The sequence below is a fragment of the Glandiceps talaboti genome, chromosome 8, assembly GCF_964340395.1.
Source record: "Glandiceps talaboti chromosome 8, keGlaTala1.1, whole genome shotgun sequence".
Classification (NCBI taxonomy): Eukaryota; Metazoa; Hemichordata; class Enteropneusta; family Spengelidae; genus Glandiceps; species Glandiceps talaboti.
Window position 1 is genome coordinate 2,113,535 of NC_135556.1, and position 14,170 is coordinate 2,127,704.

Genomic DNA, 14,170 nt, shown 5'->3' on the forward strand with positions numbered 1-14,170 from the left:
AATTTTTACTATATTCAGGGTTCATTTATACATATCAATAATAGTGATGTCTTAACTTTTTAAATGAATAAATTGTCTAGATTTTGAGCCATGATTTTACTTGCAATGGAACTTATGTCACTCAAGCTAGTTACAACCAAACACCAGTGTGCCTTCAAACGAAAAAAACACGTAAATATATGGATGTGGGTGATAAAACCTGGGTTTCTTGTGAGTCACACCATAATTGTGCAGGAAGGGATAGGGAACACCAAAGTTTAGCCCATCACAAGAAATTACAGTGCATTAGTGGTGTGTCAGATTCACTTTTATAGAGGGCATACTGTCAAACAATACACGCTTCAAGGAATATCTGCAATAAATTGATGATGAAAAGAGCTTAAATCTCTGACTACCATTGAAATCGTTTTATAAATCAAAAATTCAAACTAAATACCCCAATCTTCATCCATATGGCCACTTTAAATGACACTAAGTTTATACTAGTGTAGATCTGTTTATCTGAATGACCCACTCTGCACTTTTAAACAAGTGGAATGACAGTTGCCACTCTATGGCAAAAGTGGAATGACGCCAATCTGAAATGCTCTGAAACCGAAATGACAGCATTTACAGTCAAATGGTGGAATGACACCCTTTTCTACACTCAGTAACTTGAATGACACCCCCTGCACTGTTAAACAAGTGGCACGACAGCCGCCACTCTATAGCATAAGTGGAATGACAGCAATGTCTGCTTTGAAACTGGAATGACAACATTTGCAGTATGTAAACAGTGGAATGACACCTTTTCTATATTCAGTTACTTGATCATGAATGACACCCTCTGCACTATTAAGCAAGTGGTATGACAGCTGCCACTCTATAGCATAAGTGGAATGACAATAATATCAATATTGATATTGATATTCCTATCATTCCACTTGTTTAACAGTGTAGAGGGTGTCATGCAACTAACTAAATGTAGAAAAGGGTGTCATTCCACTGTTTACGTACACACTGCAAATGCTGTCATTCATTTTCTGCCAATCAGGTTGTCATTCGTTCTCATGATGTTCTGATAACCACATCACTGGTAATTGAAATGACATCCTGATCGTCACTGGTAATTAAAATGACATCCTGATTGCCACTGGTAATTGAAATGACGTTCTTATCGTCACTGTTAATTGAAATGACATTGTGATCATCACTGGTAATTGAAATGACATTCTGATCATCACTGGTAATTAAAATGACATCCTGATTGCCACTGGTAATTGAAATGACATTCTGATCATCACTGGTAGTTGAAATGACATTCTGATCATCACTAGCACTGGTAATTCAAATGACATTCTGATCATCACTGGTAATTGAAATGACATTCTGATCACCAGTGGTAATTGAAATGACATTCTGATCATCACTGGTAAATGAAATGACGTTCTGATCATCACTGGTAATTGAAATGACATTCTGATTATCACTGGTAATTGAAATGACATTCTGATCGCCACTGGTAATTGAAATGACATTCTGATCATCACTGGTAAATGAAATGACGTTCTGATCATCACTGGTAATTGAAATGACATTCTGATTATCACTGGTAATTGAAATGACATTCTGATCGCCACTGGTAATTGAAATGACTATTCTAATCACCACTGGTAATTGAAATGACACTCTGATCATCACTGGTAATTGAAATGACATTCTGATCATCACTGGTAATTGAAATGACGCTCTGATCATCACTGGTAATTGAAATGACATTCTGATCATCACTGGTAATTGAAATGACATTCTGTTCATTGCTGGTTATTGAAATGACATTCTGATCATCACTGGTAATTGAAATGACATTCTGATCACCACTGGTAATTGAAATGACATTCTGATCATCACTGGTAATTGCAATGACATTCTGATCACCACTGGTAATTGAAGTGACATTTGATCTGGTTTGACCATGTAGTGGTGTCAGGTTTGAACATGTAATAATGTCAGGTTTGACCATGTAATAATGTCAGGTTTGACCATATAATAATGTCAGGTTTGGCCATGTAATAATGTCAGGTTTGAACATGTAGTAGTGTCAGGTTTGAACATGTAGTGGTGTCAGGTTTGACTATGTAGTAATGTCAGGTTTGACCATGTTATAATGTCAGGTTTGACCATGCAATAATGTCAGGTTTGACCATGTAATAATGTCAGGTTTGACCATGTAGTGGTGTCAGGTTTGACCATGTAGTGGTGTCACATTTGACCATGTAGTGGTGTCAGGTTTGAACATGAAGTAGTGTCAAGTTTGCCCGTGTAGTGGTGTCAGGTTTGAACATGTAATAATGTCAGGTTTGACCATGAAGTAGTGTCAGGTTTGACCATGTAGTGGTGTCAGGTTTGACCATGTAGTGGTGTCAGGTTTGACCATGTAATAATGTCAGGTTTGACCATGTAGTGGTGTCAGGTTTGAACATGTAGTGGTGTCAGGTTTGACCATGTAGTGATGTCAGGTTTGACCATGTAATAATGTCAGGTTTGACCATATAATGCTGTCAGGTTTGACCATGTAGTGGTGTCAGGTTTGACCATGTAGTGGTGTCAGGTTTGAACATGTAGTGGTGTCAGGTTTGACCATGTAATAATGTCAGGTTTGACCATGTAGTGGTGTCAGGTTTGACCATGTAGTGGTGTCAGGTTTGACCATGTAGTGGTGTCAGCTTTGAACATGTAGTAGTGTCAGGTTTGACCATGTAGTGGTGTCAGGTTTGACCATGTAATAATGTCAGGTTTGACCATGTAGTGATGTCAGGTTTGACCATGTAATAATGTCAGGTTTGACCATGTAGTGGTGTCCGGTTTGACCATGTAGTGGTGTCAGATTTGACCATGTAATGGTGTCCGGTTTGACCATGTAGTGGTGTCAGGTTTGTCCATGTAATAATGTCAGGTTTGACTATGTCGTAGTGTCAGGTTTGACCATGTAGTGGTGTCAGGTTTGACTATGTAGTGGTGTCAGGTTTGATCATGTAGTGGTGTCAGGTTTGACCATGTAGTGGTGTCAGGTTTGACCATGTAGTGGTGTCAGGTTTGACTATGTAGTAATATCAGGTTTGAACATGTAGTGGTGTCAGGTTTGAACATGTAGTGGTGTCAGGTTTGACCATCTAATGGTGTCAGGTTTGACATTGTAATAATGTCAGGTTTGACCATGTAGTGGTGTCAGGTTTGACCATGTAGTGGTGTCAGGTTTGACCATGTAGTGATGTCAGGTTTGAACATGTAGTAGTGTCAGGTTTGACCATGTAGTGGTGTCAGGTTTGTCCATGTAGTAATGTCAGGTTTGACTATGTAGTGGTGTCAGGTTTGACCATGTAGTGGTGTCAGGTTTGAACATGTCGTAGTGTCAGGTTTGACCATGTAGTGGTGTCAGGTTTGACTATGTAGTAATGTCAGGTTTGACCATGTAGTGGTGTCAGGTTTGACCATGTAGTGATGTCAGGTTTGAACATGTAGTGGTGTCAGGTTTGACTATGTAGTGGTGTCAGGTTTGACCATGTAGTGGTGTCAGGTTTGACCATGTAATGGTGTCAGGTTCGACCATGTAGTGGTGTCAGGTTTGACCATGTAGTGGTGTCAGGTTTGACTATGTAATAATGTCAGGTTTGACTATGTAGTGGTGTCAGGTTTGACTATGTAGTGGTGTCAGGTTTGACCATGTAGTGGTGTCAGGTTTGACCATGTAGTGGTGTCAGGTTTGACCATGTAGTGGTGTCAGGTTTGACCATGTAGTGGTGTCAGGTTTGACCATGTAGTGGTGTCAGGTTTGACTATGTAGTGGTGTCAGGTTTGATTATGTAGTGGTGTCAGGGTTGACCATGTAGTGGTGTCAGGTTTGACTATGTAATAATGTCAGGTTTGACTATGTAGTGGTGTCAGGTTTGACTATGTAGTGGTGTCAGGTTTGACCATGTAGTGGTGTCAGGTTTGACCATGTAGTGGTGTCAGGTTTGACCATGTAGTGGTGTCAGGTTTGACCATGTAGTGGTGTCAGGTTTGACCATGTAGTGGTGTCAGGGTTGACCATGTAGTGGTGTCAGGTTTTAACATGTAGTAATGTAAGGTTTGACTATGTAGTGGTGTCAGGTTTGACTATGTAGTGGTGTCAGGTTTGACCATGTAGTGATGTCAGGTTTGACCATGCCGAAGTGTCGGGTTTGAACATGTAGTGGTGTCAGGGTGACTATGTAGTGGTGTCAGGTTTGACCATGTAATACTGTCATGGTTGACCATGTAGTGGTGTCAGGTTTGACTACGCCGTGGTGTCAGGTTTGACCATGTAGTGGTGTCCGGTTTGACCATGTAGTGGTGTCAGGTTTTACCATGTAGTGGTGTCAGGTTTGACCATTTAGTAGTGTCAGGTTTCAACATGTAGTGGTGTCAGGTTTGACCATGTAGTGGTGTCAGGTTTGACCATGTAGTGGTGTCAGGTTTGACTATGTAATACTGTCATGGTTGACCATGTAGCGGTGTCAGGTTTGACCATGTAGTGGTGTCAGGTTTGAACATGTAGTGGTGTCAGGTTTGACCATGTAGTGGTGTCAGGTTTGACCATGTAATAATGTCAGGGTTGACCATGTAGTGGTGCCAGGTTTGACCATGTAGTGGTGTCAGGTTTGACCATGTAGTGGTGTCAGGTTTGAACATGTAGTGGTGTCAGGTTTGACCATGTAGTGGTGTCAGGTTTGAACATGTAGTGCTGTCAGGTTTGACCATGTAGTGGTGTCAGGTTTGACCATGTAGTGGTGTCAGGTTTGAACATGTAGTGGTGTCAGGTTTGACCATGTAGTGGTGTCAGGTTTGAACATGTAGTGGTGTCAAGTTTGAACATGTAGTGGTGTCTGGTCTGACTATGGAGTAATGTCAGGTTTGACCATGTAATAATGTCAGGTTTGACCATGTAGTGGTGTCAGGTTTGAACATGTAGTGGTGTCAGGTTTGACCATGTAGTGGTGTCAGGTTTTAACATGTAGTAATGTCAGGTTTGACCATGTAGTGGTGTCAGGTTTGACTATGTAGTGGTGTCAGGTTTGACTATGTAGTGGTGTCAGGTTTGACCATGTAGTGGTGTCAGGTTTGACCATGTAGTGATGTCAGGTTTTAACATGTAGTAATGTCAGGTTTGACCATGTAGTGGTGTCAGGTTTGACTATGTAGTGGTGTCAGGTTTGAACATGTAATAGTGTCAGGTTTGACCATGTAGTGGTGTCAGGTTTGACTATGTAGTGGTGTCAGGTTTGACTATGTAGTGGTGTCAGGTTTGACTATGTAGTGGTGTCAGGTTTGACCATGTAGTGGTGTCAGGTTTGACCATGTAGTGGTGTCAGGTTTGACTATGTAGTGGTGTCTGGTCTGACTATGTAGTGGTGTCAGGTTTGACTATGTAGTGGTGTCAGGTTTGACCATGTAGTAATGTCAGGTTTGACCATGTAGTGGTGTCTGGTCTGACTATGTAGTGGTGTCTGGTCTGACTATGTAGTGGTGTCAGGTTTGACCATGTAGTAATGTCAGGTTTGACCATGTAGTGGTGTCAGGTTTGACTATGTAGTGGTGTCTGGTCTGACTATGTAGTGGTGTCAGGTTTGACCATGTAGTGGTGTCAGGTTTGACCATGTAATGGTGTCCGGTTTGACTATGTAGTGGTGTCAAGTTTGAACATGTAATAGTGTCAGGTTTGACCATGTAGTAATGTCAGGTTTGACTATGTAGTTGTGTCAGGTTTGGCTATGTAGTGGTGTCAGGTTTGACCATGTAGTGGTGTCAGGTTTGATTATGTAGTGGTGTCAGGTTTGACCATGTAGTGGTGTCAGGTTTGATTATGTAGTGGTGTCAGGTTTGACTATGGAGTGGTGTCAGGTTTGACCATGTAATAATGTCAGGTTTGACCATGTAGTGGTGTCAGGTTTGAACATGTACTAGTGTCAGGTTTGACTATGTAGTAATGTCAGGTTTGACCATGTAGTAATGTCAGGTTTGATTATGTAGTGGTGTCAGGTTTGACCATGTAGTGGTGTCAGGTTTGACCATGTAATACTGTCAGGGTTGACTATGTAGTGGTGTCAGGTTTGACCATGTAGTAATGTCAGGTTTGACCATGTAGTGGTGTCAGGTTTGACCATGTAGTGGTGTCAGGTTTGACTATGTAGTGGTGTCAGGTTTAAACATGTAGTAATGTCAGGTTTGACCATGTAGTGGTGTCAGGTTTGACCATGTAGTAATGTAAGGTTTGACCATGTAGTGGTGTCAGGTTTGACTATGTAGTGGTGTCAGGTTTGACCATGTAGTGGTGTCAGGTTTGACCATGTAGTAATGTAAGGTTTGACCATGTAGTGGTGTCAGGTTTGACTATGTAGTGGTGTCAGGTTTGACTATGTAATAGTGTCAGGTTTGAACATGTAGTAATGTCAGGTTTGACTATGTAGTGGTGTCAGGTTTGACCATGTAATAATGTCAGGTTTGACCATGTAATAATGTCAGGTTTGACCATGTAATAATGTCAGGTTTGACCATGTAGTGGTGTCAGGTTTGACCATGTAGTGGTGTCAGGTTTGAACATGTAGTGGTGTCAGGTTTGACTATGTAATAATGTCAGGTTTGACCATGTAGTGGTGTCAGGTTTGACCATGTAGTGGTGTCAGGTTTGACCATGTAATACTGTCATGGTTGACCATGTAGTGGTGTCAGGTTTGACCATGTAGTGGTGTCAGGTTTGACCATGCAGTGGTGTCAGGTTTGAACATGTAGTGGTGTCAGGTTTGACCATGTAGTGGTGTCAAGTTTGACCATGTAATACTGTCAGGGTTGACCATGTAGTGGTGCCAGGTTTGACCATGTAGTGGTGTCAGGTTTGACCATGTAGTGGTGTTAGGTTTGAACATGTAGTGGTGTCAGGTTTGAACATGTAGTGGTGTTAGGTTTGACTATGTAATAGTGTCAGGTTTGACCATGTAGTGGTGTCAGGTTTGACCATGTAGTAGTGTCAGGTTTGACTATGTAATAATGTCAGGGTTGACCATGTAGTGGTGTCAGGTTTGAACATGTAGTGGTGTAAGGTTTGACTATGTAATAGTGTCAGGTTTGACCATGTAGTGGTGTCAGGTTTGAACATGTAGTGGTGTCAGGTTTGACCATGTAGTGGTGTCAGGTTTGACCATGTAATAATGTCAGGTTTGACCATGTAGTGGTGTCAGGTTTGACCATGTAATAATGTCAGGTTTGACCATGTAGTGGTGTCAGATTTGACCATGTAATAATGTCAGGTTTGACCATGTAGTGGTGTCAGGTTTGACCATGTAGTGGTGTCAGGTTTGAACATGTAGTGGAGTCAGGTTTGACCATGTAGTGGTGTCAGGTTTGATCATGTAGTGGTGTCAGGTTTGACCATGTAGTGGTGTCAGGTTTGACCATGTAATACTGTCAGGGTTGACCATGTAGTGGTGCCAGGTTTGACCATGTAGTGGTGTCAGGTTTGACCATGTAGTGGTGTCAGGTTTGACCATGTAGTGGTGTCAGGTTTGAACATGTAGTGGTGTCAGGTTTGACCATGTAGTGGTGTCAGGTTTGACCATGTAGTGGTGTTAGGTTTGAACATGTAGTGGTGTCAGGTTTGAACATGTAGTGGTGTCAGGTTTGACCATGTAGTGGTGTCAGGTTTGTCCATGTAGTAACGTCAGGTTTGACTATGTAGTGGTGTCAGGTTTGACCATGTAGTGGTGTCAGGTTTGTCCATGTAGTAATGTCAGGTTTGACCATGTAGTGGTGTCAGGTTTGACCATGTAGTGGTGTCAGGTTTGAACATGTAATAGTGTCAGGTTTGACCATGTAGTGGTGTCAGGTTTGACTATGTAGTAATGTCAGGTTTGACCATGTAGTGGTGTCAGGTTTGACCATGTAGTGGTGTCAGGTTTGACCATGTAGTGGTGTCAGGTTTGACCATGTAATGGTGTCAGGTTCGACCATGTAGTGGTGTCAGGTTTGACCATGTAGTGGTGTCAGGTTTGACTATGTAGTGGTGTCAGGTTTGACCATGTAGTGGTGTCAGGTTTGACCATGTAATGGTATCAGGTTTGACCATGTAATAATGTCAGGTTTGACCATGTAGTAGTGTCAGGTTTGATCATGTAATAGTGTCAGGTTTGACCATGTAGTGGTGTCAGGTTTGACTACGCCATAGTGTCGGGTTTGACCATGTAGTGGTGTCCGGTTTGACCATGTAGTGGTGTCAGGTTTGTCCATGTAGTAATGTCAGGTTTGACCATTTAGTAGTGTCAGGTTTCAACATGTAGTGGTGTCAGGTTTGACCATGTAGTGGTGTCAGGTTTGACCATGTAGTGGTGTCAGGTTTGACTATGTAATACTGTCATGGTTGACCATGTAGTGGTGTCAGGTTTGACCATGTAGTGGTGTCAGGTTTGAACATGTAGTGGTGTCAGGTTTGACCATGTAGTGGTGTCAGGTTTGACCATGTAGTGGTGTCAGATTTGACCATGTAGTGGTGCCAGGTTTGACCATGTAGTGGTGTCAGGTTTGACCATGTAGTGGTGTCAGGTTTGACCATGTAGTGGTGTCAGGTTTGACCATGTAATGGTGTCAGGTTCGACCATGTAGTGGTGTCAGGTTTGACCATGTAGTGGTGTCAGGTTTGACTATGTAGTGGTGTCAGGTTTGACCATGTAGTGGTGTCAGGTTTGACCATGTAATGGTATCAGGTTTGACCATGTAATAATGTCAGGTTTGACCATGTAGTAGTGTCAGGTTTGAACATGTAATAGTGTCAGGTTTGACCATGTAGTGGTGTCAGGTTTGACTACGCCGTAGTGTCGGGTTTGACCATGTAGTGGTGTCCGGTTTGACCATGTAGTGGTGTCAGGTTTGTCCATGTAGTAATGTCAGGTTTGACCATTTAGTAGTGTCAGGTTTCAACATGTAGTGGTGTCAGGTTTGACCATGTAGTGGTGTCAGGTTTGACCATGTAGTGGTGTCAGGTTTGACTATGTAATACTGTCATGGTTGACCATGTAGTGGTGTCAGGTTTGACCATGTAGTGGTGTCAGGTTTGACCATGTAGTGGTGTCAGGTTTGACCATGTAATACTGTCAGGGTTGACCATGTAGTGGTGCCAGGTTTGACCATGTAGTGGTGTCAGGTTTGACCATGTAGTGGTGTCAGGTTTGACCATGTAGTGGTGTTAGGTTTGAACATGTAGTGGTGTCAGGTTTGAACATGTAGTGGTGTCAGGTTTGACTATGTAATAATGTCAGGTTTGACCATGTAGTGGTGTCAGGTTTGACCATGTAGTGGTGTCAGGTTTGAACATGTAGTGGTGTCAGGTTTGACCATGTAGTGGTGTAAGGTTTGACTATGTAATAATGGCAGGTTTGACCATGTAGTGGTGTCAGGTTTGACCATGTAGTGGTGTCAGGTTTGAACATGTAGTGGTGTCAGGTTTGACCATGTAGTGGTGTCAGGTTTGACCATGTAGTGGTGTCAGGTTCGACCATGTAGTGGTGTCAAGTTTGAACATGTAGTGGTGTCTGGTCTGACTATGTAGTAATGTCAGGTTTGACCATGTAATAATGTCAGGTTTGACCATGTAGTGGTGTCAGGTTTGAACATGTAGTGGTGTCAGGTTTGACCATGTAGTGTGTCAGGTTTGACCATGTAGTGGTGTCAGGTTTGACCATGTAATAATGTCAGGTTTGACCATGTAGTGGTGTCAGGTTTGACCATGTAGTGGTGTCAGGTTTGACCATGTAGTGGTGTCAGGTTTTAACATGTAGTAATGTCAGGTTTGACCATGTAGTGGTGTCAGGTTTCACTATGTAGTGGTGTCAGGTTTGACTATGTAGTGGTGTCAGGTTTGACCATGTAGTGGTGTCAGGTTTGATTATGTAGTGGTGTCAGGTTTGACCATGTAGTGGTGTCAGGTTTGATTATGTAGTGGTGTCAGGTTTGACTATGTAGTGGTGTCTGGTTTGACTATGTAGTGGTGTCAAGTTTGAACATGTAATAGTGTCAGGTTTGACCATGTAGTAATGTCAGGTTTGACTATGTAGTTGTGTCAGGTTTGACTATGTAGTGGTGTCAGGTTTGACCATGTAGTGGTGTCAGGTTTGATTATGTAGTGGTGTCAGGTTTGACTATGTAATAATGTCAGGTTTGACCATGTAGTGGTGTCAGGTTTGACCATGTAGTGGTGTCAGGTTTGACTATGTAGTGGTGTCAGGTTTGACCATGTAGTGGTGTCAGGTTTGACTATGTAGTGGTGTCAGGTTTGACTATGTAATAATGTCAGGTTTGACCATGTAGTGGTGTCAGGTTTGACCATGTAGTGGTGTCAGGTTTGACTATGTAGTGGTGTCAGGTTTGACCATGTAGTGGTGTCAGGTTTGACTATGTAGTGGTGTCAGGTTTGAACATGTAATAGTGTCAGGTTTGAACATGTAGTAATGTCAGGTTTGACTATGTAGTGGTATGTGTCAGGTTTGACCATGTAGTGGTGTCAGGTTTGACTATGTAATACTGTCAGGGTTGACCATGTAGTGGTGTCAGGTTTGACTATGTAGTGGTGTCAGGTTTGAACATGTAGTAATGTCAGGTTTGACCATGTAATAATGTCAGGTTTGACTATGTAGTGGTGTCAGGTTTGACCATGTAGTGGTGTCAGGTTTGACCATGTAGTGGTGTCAGGTTTGACTATGTAATACTGTCAGGGTTGACCATGTAGTGGTGTCAGGTTTGACCATGTAGTGGTGTCAGGTTTTAACATGTAGTAATGTAAGGTTTGACCATGTAGTGGTGTCAGGTTTGACTATGTAGTGGTGTCTGGTCTGACTATGTAGTGGTGTCAGGTTTGAACATGTAGTGGTGTTAGGTTTGACCATGTAATAGTGTCAGGTTTGAACATGTAGTAATGTCAGGTTTGACCATGTAGTGGTGTCAGGTTTGACCATGTAGTGGTGTCAGGTTTTAACATGTAGTAATGTAAGGTTTGACCATGTAGTGGTGTCAGGTTTGACTATGTAGTGGTGTCTGGTCTGACTATGTAGTGGTGTCAGGTTTGAACATGTAGTGGTGTTAGGTTTGACCATGTAATAGTGTCAGGTTTGAACATGTAGTGGTGTCAGGTTTGACCATGTAGTGGTGTCAGGTTTGACTATGTAGTGGTGTCAGGTTTGACTATGTAGTGGTGTCAGGTTTGACCATGTAGTGGTGTCAGGTTTGACCATGTAGTGGTGTCAGGTCTGACTATGTAGTTGTGTGAGGTTTGACTATGTAATAGTGTCAGGTTTGACCATGTAATAATGTCAGCTTTGACCATGTAGTGGTGTCAGGTTTGAACATGTAGTGGTGTCAGGTTTGACTATGTAATAATGTCAGGTTTGACCATGTAATAATGTCAGGTTTGACCATGTAGTGGTGTCAGGTTTGACCATGTAGTGGTGTCAGGTTTGAACATGTAGTGGTGTCAGGTTTGACTATGTAATAATGTCAGGTTTGACCATGTAGTGGTGTCAGGTTTGACCATGTAGTGGTGTCAGGTTTGACCATGTAATACTGTCATGGTTGACCATGTAGTGGTGTCAGGTTTGACCATGTAGTGGTGTCAGGTTTGACCATGCAGTGGTGTCAGGTTTGAACATGTAGTGGTGTCAGGTTTGACCATGTAGTGGTGTCAGGTTTGACCATGTAATACTGTCAGGGTTGACCATGTAGTGGTGCCAGGTTTGACCATGTAGTGGTGTCAGGTTTGACCATGTAGTGGTGTTAGGTTTGAACATGTAGTGGTGTCAGGTTTGAACATGTAGTGGTGTTAGGTTTGACTATGTAATAGTGTCAGGTTTGACCATGTAGTGGTGTCAGGTTTGACCATGTAGTAGTGTCAGGTTTGACTATGTAATAATGTCAGGGTTGACCATGTAGTGGTGTCAGGTTTGAACATGTAGTGGTGTAAGGTTTGACTATGTAATAGTGTCAGGTTTGACCATGTAGTGGTGTCAGGTTTGAACATGTAGTGGTGTCAGGTTTGACCATGTAGTGGTGTCAGGTTTGACCATGTAATAATGTCAGGTTTGACCATGTAGTGGTGTCAGGTTTGACCATGTAATAATGTCAGGTTTGACCATGTAGTGGTGTCAGATTTGACCATGTAATAATGTCAGGTTTGACCATGTAGTGGTGTCAGGTTTGACCATGTAGTGGTGTCAGGTTTGAACATGTAGTGGAGTCAGGTTTGACCATGTAGTGGTGTCAGGTTTGATCATGTAGTGGTGTCAGGTTTGACCATGTAGTGGTGTCAGGTTTGACCATGTAATACTGTCAGGGTTGACCATGTAGTGGTGCCAGGTTTGACCATGTAGTAATGTCAGGTTTGACCATGTAGTGGTGTCAGGTTTGACCATGTAGTGGTGTCAGGTTTGACCATGTAGTAATGTAAGGTTTGACCATGTAGTGGTGTCAGGTTTGACTATGTAGTGGTGTCAGGTTTGACTATGTAATAGTGTCAGGTTTGAACATGTAGTAATGTCAGGTTTGACTATGTAGTGGTGTCAGGTTTGACCATGTAATAATGTCAGGTTTGACCATGTAATAATGTCAGGTTTGACCATGTAGTGGTGTCAGGTTTGACCATGTAGTGGTGTCAGGTTTGAACATGTAGTGGTGTCAGGTTTGACTATGTAATAATGTCAGGTTTGACCATGTAGTGGTGTCAGGTTTGACCATGTAGTGGTGTCAGGTTTGACCATGTAATACTGTCATGGTTGACCATGTAGTGGTGTCAGGTTTGACCATGTAGTGGTGTCAGGTTTGACCATGCAGTGGTGTCAGGTTTGAACATGTAGTGGTGTCAGGTTTGACCATGTAGTGGTGTCAAGTTTGACCATGTAATACTGTCAGGGTTGACCATGTAGTGGTGCCAGGTTTGACCATGTAGTGGTGTCAGGTTTGACCATGTAGTGGTGTTAGGTTTGAACATGTAGTGGTGTCAGGTTTGAACATGTAGTGGTGTTAGGTTTGACTATGTAATAGTGTCAGGTTTGACCATGTAGTGGTGTCAGGTTTGACCATGTAGTAGTGTCAGGTTTGACTATGTAATAATGTCAGGGTTGACCATGTAGTGGTGTCAGGTTTGAACATGTAGTGGTGTAAGGTTTGACTATGTAATAGTGTCAGGTTTGACCATGTAGTGGTGTCAGGTTTGAACATGTAGTGGTGTCAGGTTTGACCATGTAGTGGTGTCAGGTTTGACCATGTAATAATGTCAGGTTTGACCATGTAGTGGTGTCAGGTTTGACCATGTAATAATGTCAGGTTTGACCATGTAGTGGTGTCAGATTTGACCATGTAATAATGTCAGGTTTGACCATGTAGTGGTGTCAGGTTTGACCATGTAGTGGTGTCAGGTTTGAACATGTAGTGGAGTCAGGTTTGACCATGTAGTGGTGTCAGGTTTGATCATGTAGTGGTGTCAGGTTTGACCATGTAGTGGTGTCAGGTTTGACCATGTAATACTGTCAGGGTTGACCATGTAGTGGTGCCAGGTTTGACCATGTAGTGGTGTCAGGTTTGACCATGTAGTGGTGTCAGGTTTGACCATGTAGTGGTGTCAGGTTTGAACATGTAGTGGTGTCAGGTTTGACCATGTAGTGGTGTCAGGTTTGACCATGTAGTGGTGTTAGGTTTGAACATGTAGTGGTGTCAGGTTTGAACATGTAGTGGTGTCAGGTTTGACCATGTAGTGGTGTCAGGTTTGTCCATGTAGTAACGTCAGGTTTGACTATGTAGTGGTGTCAGGTTTGACCATGTAGTGGTGTCAGGTTTGTCCATGTAGTAATGTCAGGTTTGACCATGTAGTGGTGTCAGGTTTGACCATGTAGTGGTGTCAGGTTTGAACATGTAATAGTGTCAGGTTTGACCATGTAGTGGTGTCAGGTTTGACTATGTAGTAATGTCAGGTTTGACCATGTAGTGGTGTCAGGTTTGACCATGTAGTGGTGTCAGGTTTGACCATGTAGTGGTGTCAGGTTTGACCATGTAATGGTGTCAGGTTCGACCATGTAGTGGTGTCAGGTTTGACCATGTAGTGGTGTCAGGTTTGACTATGTAGTGGTGTCAGGTTTGACCA